The sequence below is a fragment of the Arachis ipaensis genome, chromosome B6 (assembly GCF_059453495.1).
Source record: "Arachis ipaensis isolate K30076 ecotype BB chromosome B6, ASM5945349v1, whole genome shotgun sequence".
In the NCBI taxonomy this organism is placed as follows: Eukaryota; Viridiplantae; Streptophyta; class Magnoliopsida; order Fabales; family Fabaceae; genus Arachis; species Arachis ipaensis.
Genome location: NC_142441.1, coordinates 93,173,215 through 93,180,760, shown reverse-complemented (window position 1 = coordinate 93,180,760; position 7,546 = coordinate 93,173,215). Strand labels below are relative to the sequence as shown.

The window sequence follows — 7,546 nt, the reverse complement described above, 5'->3', positions numbered from 1 at the left end:
CGGCCGTTGCCTATTCTCAAAGGCTACGCTTTTCTGCACCAAGGGCTACGCTTTTGGCATTTGGAAGTAGGGTACGCTTTTCAAGTGATGCTGTCCAGGACCAAAGGCTATGCTTTTCAGCTTCCATTTTTGCCAGAATAGGCTACGCTTTTCAACACTACTGCATCACCTGTAAAGCGTAGCCACATTGTATACTATGGCTACTTTTTATAAGTGTAGCCTTAGGTCCCTCTTTTTTTTTTTGTATACTATAACTACTCTATATAAGTGTAGCCTTAGGTCCCTCATTGTTTTTTTTTTTTAATTTTCTGTATATATATATATATATATATAATATTGTAATAATTTTGTGTACAACATAATATTTAATAATATGATTATATATATAATTATGTATTTTTAATTAAATGAATTAAATATTATAAAATAAAAATAAATACACAATTATACTAAACTAAAAAATATTCTAGCAAAACACAGCAAATACATTCTAAACATTCACAAGCACTGTAATGTTACAATATATTAGTACATAAAACAATGGATCTAACTATCCAATTGAACAATCATTCAACAATAGAGTAAAAAAAATAAAACATGTCTAAACTACTACTTTCTATGTATCAATGAATATAAAGAGGATTACAAATTAAATATAAAATTAAAATAAATGAAAGAAAAGAGAATAAACAAAGACCTTAGTGCTCTGAGGACTAAGTCCCTATGAGTTGTGTGCCTGAAAATCATTTGAACGTACCCCACAAAGGAAGAGATTTTTTTTTGTTGGAGCCACTTATGTTGCCTCCTAGTGCCTTCATAAAGTGCTGAATAAATTTAGGGTGCCCTTCATAAGTGGTGGCAGAAATGAGATTACCATCTTTTGCTGCCATGGTGTCTGGTTCAACCCAATGAGTACCGGAGGCAACCAATGCCGGTTTAACAGGAGGAAAAGTGGTGCACTTGCGATCTTTAGCTACACCTGCAGCCGCTAGAATCAACTATCCAAAGAGCATTCTGGAGGTGATTCCTAATTCCTCGTGTCAAGAATTCATTCCAAACAAAAATGGTCTCATAAAGGACATGGCCTGTCTCATTATCACACATGTTTCTTTGAAGACTACACATAATGTGATATGAGGAGCTGAAAAAGAAATCCTTTGTAAGGTCGACTGTGCACAACAACTTCTTGTATCTAAAATACCAATGAGAAAAATCATATAATTAATCAAAATGTGACATTCCAGAATAACAGAAAATGAGGCAAAAATGCTGCGTTAAAATTCAATGATGGCACAAGGGAAAAATAAAAACACCTAGCACAACACAATCATGTCCTATTTCATCATTGACAAATTCCCAATCAAATAATTTCTCCTCAACAAATCTGTGCCACTGTAAAAGTAGAATAACATAATAATTTCTCCGAGAAATTTGATGAACCCTAAAAGCATAGAAGTAGAATAACATATTATGATATGTACCTAATAATTTGTTAGCATCCGGGAAAGACGTGGTGATATTAATTTGTACTTATCATATTATGTTATTATGATAAGTACTAATAATTTACCTTTTCTCAATAGGCAACTTAAGCCAAATCCCCTTCTTTCCCTACAAATCCTCATAAGTCAGGTGTGGTTTGTGAAGAACATGAACATTCACACATGATGCTAAAGTGAAATTTTCCATGGTAACTACTTTCTAATCAGATATAGCAAACTCGACACCAAAAATCAATGAATATTTTAGTACTTGTTGGTCCATATACCTATTTTAAGACCATGAGATATGTTTACTTATGTTACAAGTTTAAGAAGAATCTCCACCCTAGGATTTGAACTCACACCCTATAAATCTAAGGGTTTTGCTAATCAAACTAAGTTGTTAGTTTAAGTCTTCAATAGTAAAAAATATTAATTAAAAACTAAAATTTTCAATTTTTAACTATATGCAATGAATTAATACCTTCCAAAAAATTTTACCATTAAAAGAAGATAAAAAAGTAAAGTATCAATTAGGAGGTGTACCTGCTAAGTCTTAATCCTAACACCATTAGTAGTATCCTTAATAATTGTTGTATCTAAAATCACTTTCATCACTAGGCCAGTTGAATTGCCTTTTCCAAGGCTCCTAATGCTGAAAAAGTTTAGATTTTTGGGTAATAAATAAAAATTAAAAAAAGGTTAAAATGTCAATTAATTAGCTTGTTAAAGTGACATGAAGTTTTACACTAATAAAACTGTCACATGGAAATAAATTGATAACAATTTAAAATATAAGATTATAAGCAAATAAACTGAAAATCTGATGCAACTGTTAATTGAAATAGAATTGATGTGATAATCATGAGCATGGGCATATGCTCTGCGACATCGAGCCATCAGACTGGTCTCATTGCTGGTTACCTACATATTTTAGAAGCCATGTGTTAGCAATAGCCACACCAGAAGTTCTGAGACAAATAATTTTTAAGGTTAGAACAAATATTACGATTGTACTACTGTCCCTTTTGTTTTTTCCAATAAAGTATCAAGGAACATACTAAAACAATACTAAAATCAAAAGAGAACAAGGAAAAATCCAAAATAAATACAGACAAAGATAAACGGGTGTAACGACCTAACTTCCAATACGTCATGATCGTACCAAAAGTAAGGCGTTACTGACCTGTTTTCCTTATTAACTATTTACTATTAAGCCTTTAGTTCGATATCGCGATTCAATTTTAGTAAAAATACCAGAAATTTTTGTTTTTATTAATTAAAATCTAATAGCAAACATCACCAAGTAATAATAATCACATAATTATTAATAATAGTAATATTATATAAAAGAATTTAAATAAAATTCAGGTACAAATCCTATCCCTCTACATAAAATAAAAACTTTAAGCAGTAAGGGCGAGGGAACTCTATGAAAGAATCTCAAGTCATAAACTTAACTCGTAAATAAATTCTAGAATCGCCCGCAGCTTCAAACTGAATCTTCGTACCTGTGTCACTGAAAGGGTGGAAGATTTTGGGGTGAGAACAAACCATACGTTCTCAGTAGGGAATGGGAATGCCGTAAAAGTAATGATTTACATGCAAATAATTAACTCAAGTTTCCAATGCAGTTTTCTTTACCAAACCTTTTCAAAAAATTTTTAAGACTTACTTGAAACCGTTTAAATCCTTTTCTTTAAATCATATTACTTAAATAAAGTCTCAACCGCATTAGCAATTCTTCAGCTACAAATAGCATTCCACAACCATCACAATAACTAAGTAAATCAGCAACATAAATAATATACTCAAACCTCACTTCACAAATACCATTCCTCAATACTTCACTAAGTTCAAAGCATCAACAAAAATATCTAATCAAACACACAAGCAAGTCACCAAGACAAACAGCACAATCACAAAGAAACAAGACAAGCAACACGATCAAATGCATATGCACAAACAATATGATGCATGTTTGTCCTAAGCAGGCCATGAGCTCACGTGTCGGTTTACACCCTGTAGCCCGACATTACCTAGGAACAAGTCCCAGATATGGTTTCCCTTTGTTTCCTTAGTGCATATGTGTCGGTGGTAAGAATACCACTCCTTCGTGACTACCGGCAGTCGGCGCAAAGCCCGACCCCATAATATACGCACAAGGGGAAACAGTGATCCTCAGTTCGTGGGCATCCCCGAGATCATTTCACAAACAAAACAGAGATCTTCAGTTCGTGGGTTATTCCCCGAGATCAATACACAATAACATAGCGATCTTCAGTTCGTGGGTTATACCCGAGATCAACATACAACAATTCATGGGTTATTCCCGTAATCAATGATTATCAGTCCGTGGGTTTTCCCCCGCATATAAAACAAATAACAATCTATAGGTTTTCCCGAGATCAATGATCATTCAGTTCGTGGGTACTTCCCGATTTTAACCAATTATCAATTCGTGGGCTTTTCCCCGTAGTTAAACAACTAACAGTTCGTGGGGTTTTTTCGCCTTTTATCACTTTTCATTATCCTTTCTAAAACGCAACAATCCACATATCAATTCGTCATTGTCTTTTTCCCTTTGAGTTCTTAATATTTTTCTTTAAACCTTTCTTAACTTTCTCAGGCATTTATCCATAAAAATCTTAACCATCAAGCCAGTCATAATCTCTACTTTAGCAATCTTGACTCAAGCCAACTTTAAAACTATTTTTCAGTTTAGTCCTCAATCAAAAGACTCAAGAAAATCATTTATTTTAATTTCATTAAACCTTTCAAAACATAACCTCTCATTAGAAGTAATCAAATAAAACTTAAATAATCATTTTTCAAATCCAAATCTTCTAAAATAACTTTTCAAATAAAACCTCAAATTTTATAAAATTTCGGCAGCACCTTCCCTAAAACTCGGACTTAGCCACCCTTACGGGTTCCCTCTTTCTCAACAAGTCTCATCAAACCTTTCTCAACAATTGCCACAATAATATATTCTCAAAAATATTTGATAATAGTATAGAAAATCTATTTCTCAAATTCCATATCCAAGTAATCACCAAAACAACATCGGCAGTCTAATTTCAGTTTTATTTTAAAAATATCAAACGAATTCGGAATTATGCAAACCTTATATCTACGCGTCCGTCTCGGATTAAGTTTCCTATTAAACTAAAAATCACAGTTTTTCGCTGGCTCTAGCTTCGGGAATATAAGCAAAACCGTGACTGCTCTATAGTGCCTTAAAACCAGAAGACAGCAGCAGCGTACAACATTCGAAATTTCATATAAAATCAAAATTAAATCCAACAACCTTCAAAATTAATGTGGTTAAACATAACTTATCCAAATTTCTTTCTCAATTGATTCCAGGGTCATACCATTTTTAATGAAGGAGTTACGTAGCTTGGAAGTTAGGTAATTTTCTGCTGAAGTCTGTTTTACAAATCATTGAACATAACCTCTTCCAAGTCCCCTAACTCACTTATTAAAACATGGAATACCCTAAAATTTAAATCATATATACCAAACATACTCAAATTTCACCTCCAATTAGTTGCATCTCAATATCATTCCAAAATTAAAAATTATAAAGGCTCAAAGTTACTGACTTAGAAAACAAAACCTGATCTTTACTGCATAATACATCTTACTTTAAAAATTCATATCTTTAAAACCAAAATTCTAACAATTCTAAATTTTTATGAAATTAAAGTACTAGGACCAGGGTTTCATTTAAAATTGGTTCCATTTCAAAATTCAAACTGGAGAATTTTAACAGAGGAAACAAGTTGCTGCTGTCTTAAGCGTCCTGCAGAAAACCAGATTTGGCATTCCTAATTCAAAAATTTACCATAAATCATAAACTTAATGAAAAAGCCTCAAATTCACCAGTCCAGCTTCCTATATCCCAAAGCTTAATCCAAATTTGGTCCCACGCAATTCCGATCATCACAGAATTAGTTATAGATTTTCAAAGTCTTCGGCTTCATTTAAAAGTAATGCAGAAAATCAAGTTTTACATTTTAACTTTGAAAAATCTTAACTAGTTCTATAGTTAATTCAAACTTCCCAAAATTGAATTCCAACAACAACTTTAATTACAATTTACTCAGCCTTTACTCTCATATCATTTCGATTATCGTTGTGAATAACTAATTCACTCCCAAAGTCATCTTTTAATCTCAAAAATCAGATTTTCAGCAACTAGTTCAACATTTTAAGATTCAATCTTCCAATTATTCCTTAAGCCCAACTTCAATTAATCGCTAACTAAACCCATTACAATAAACCAACTCAACAGCAATAGTTTCAATTTGACCCATCAAAAACCGAAATCACAATAATCTCTCATCAAACAATTTATAATTCAATCTCACAAAATCAACAAATTCAACCAACGTACCAATAAAAAATCTCAATCATTCCAATCATAATTTCAGCCACACAACTCAACTAATTTAGTATAATCGCATAGAGTCAGAACTTTTCAACAATTCCATCCATATCAGAGAAAATAATATCAATTACAACTTCAAACACTTACAACAAAGCCCAAAGACATTCACAGCCTTAACCTGAATTCAATAATCCAATTGAAGCACTAACACATCATCAAACTTACTCCAAATTTCACAACCTCAACCATCATCACAATAACCCCAAACCAAACACAAATCTAACTCAGTTCATCAATTATCATTACGAAAAGTTTTCACTAGTTAACTCGTCAAATTTCAATTTAACAAGTATTATCAAATGAATCACCATTCATAGCCACATTTAATTCCAGTCACAGCTCAAAATATTCACAACAACTAACAAATTTCAAATGCATTTCAGGTCATTCATGACAATTAAGAAATTCTAAACCATTGTTAACCATTTGCACTTATTCAAATAACTTAGTGGGCATTCTAAATTAAAAACGTTAAATCCCCTACCTCAAAGTCAAAACTCGCGGAAATCACTAAACCCAGCAGCTCCATTGGCAGTTCTAACATCCATTCTGCTCTCTTAGCAGCTACCATGATGATTCTGGGCAGCTCCATTGATGGTGAAAGGTCTCAGCATCAGCCAAACAGCGACGATAACGATTCAGAGTGGAGCCAGAGCAGGGCCAGACCAACAATAACAGTTCCAGTAGCGGCGGTGGTGTCACGTCTCTTCCTCTCCCCTCTGTCCAACGGCGACATTTGTGGCTCCACCAGTAGGGACGGCGGCAATCAAGGTTTCCGATGGTAGTGGCGTCGCAGCTCAAAATAGAAGCCAAACAGAGCGACAGTAAGAATGGTGGCCATGGGTGACAGCGATGCAGGTTCCATCTCCACGACTGTGAAGCGTGACAGCGGTGTCTTCCGTCACTCAACGATGCTCTCTCTCTGTCGGCCTCCCTCCATGCATGAGCTTCTTCCTTGGCGGACCAGAGCAGTAGAAACAAAGGAGCTACATCGTGCTTCTCTCTCGCGAGCTGGCAAGGACGACAGTGACACGGGCTTCGGTGACGGCTCCATCTTCAACAGCGGCGGCGACTGGCGCGACGATGGCTCCGATGACGAGTTCGAAGACAACGGCAAGAGGGTGTGCTTGGCGGATTAGAGACTTGAAATCGACGGCGCACAATGAGAGGAAGCTCAACGGGTCGGCGGCGGTGGCATCCCTCCTCGCCGGCGACTCCCTTCTTCCTCTCCTCTTCTTCTTCTTCCTCGCGGTGCTCAGCCTTTCTCTTCTCTCTCTGTGTTTTTTTTTTCGTAGGTTCCGTGTGTGTGTTGTGTCACGTTGAAGGTGATGAAAGGGGGGTGTGGGCTGCGTTCAAAGGCTGGGGAAAGGGGAAAAATTAGGGTTAGATTTCTCAATTTGGAAATTAGGATTTCTGAGTTTGATTTAGGAATTTATGAATTAGGGATTTTATAAAGTAATACGGATAGATATGAATAGATATTTTGATAAAATTGAATAGTAGAGTAATTTTAGAATCAAATATACTCTATTAAAAATATTTAGGAATATTATTTATCAACATATTGTTAAGTTCAATCAATTATTTTTAATTTAAATTATAAAATGCA

General features: G+C 34.6%; 1 long non-coding RNA gene across 2 annotated transcripts; it reads right to left on the bottom strand.

The window, feature by feature from the left end:
• Window positions 1-525: 525 nt before the first annotated feature.
• Window positions 526-7,331, bottom strand: LOC107648830 (uncharacterized). Of its 2 annotated transcripts, XR_015886101.1 has the most exons (5): window positions 6,422-7,264; window positions 2,943-3,000; window positions 2,028-2,405; window positions 1,571-1,611; window positions 526-1,192 (listed from the first exon to the last, which is right to left on the bottom strand). It is a non-coding gene; the product is annotated as an uncharacterized LOC107648830 (long non-coding RNA). The 2 variants fall into 2 exon arrangements; XR_015886100.1 differs by lacking the exon at window positions 1,571-1,611 and having other exon boundaries at window positions 6,422-7,331.
• Window positions 7,332-7,546: the final 215 nt, after the last annotated feature.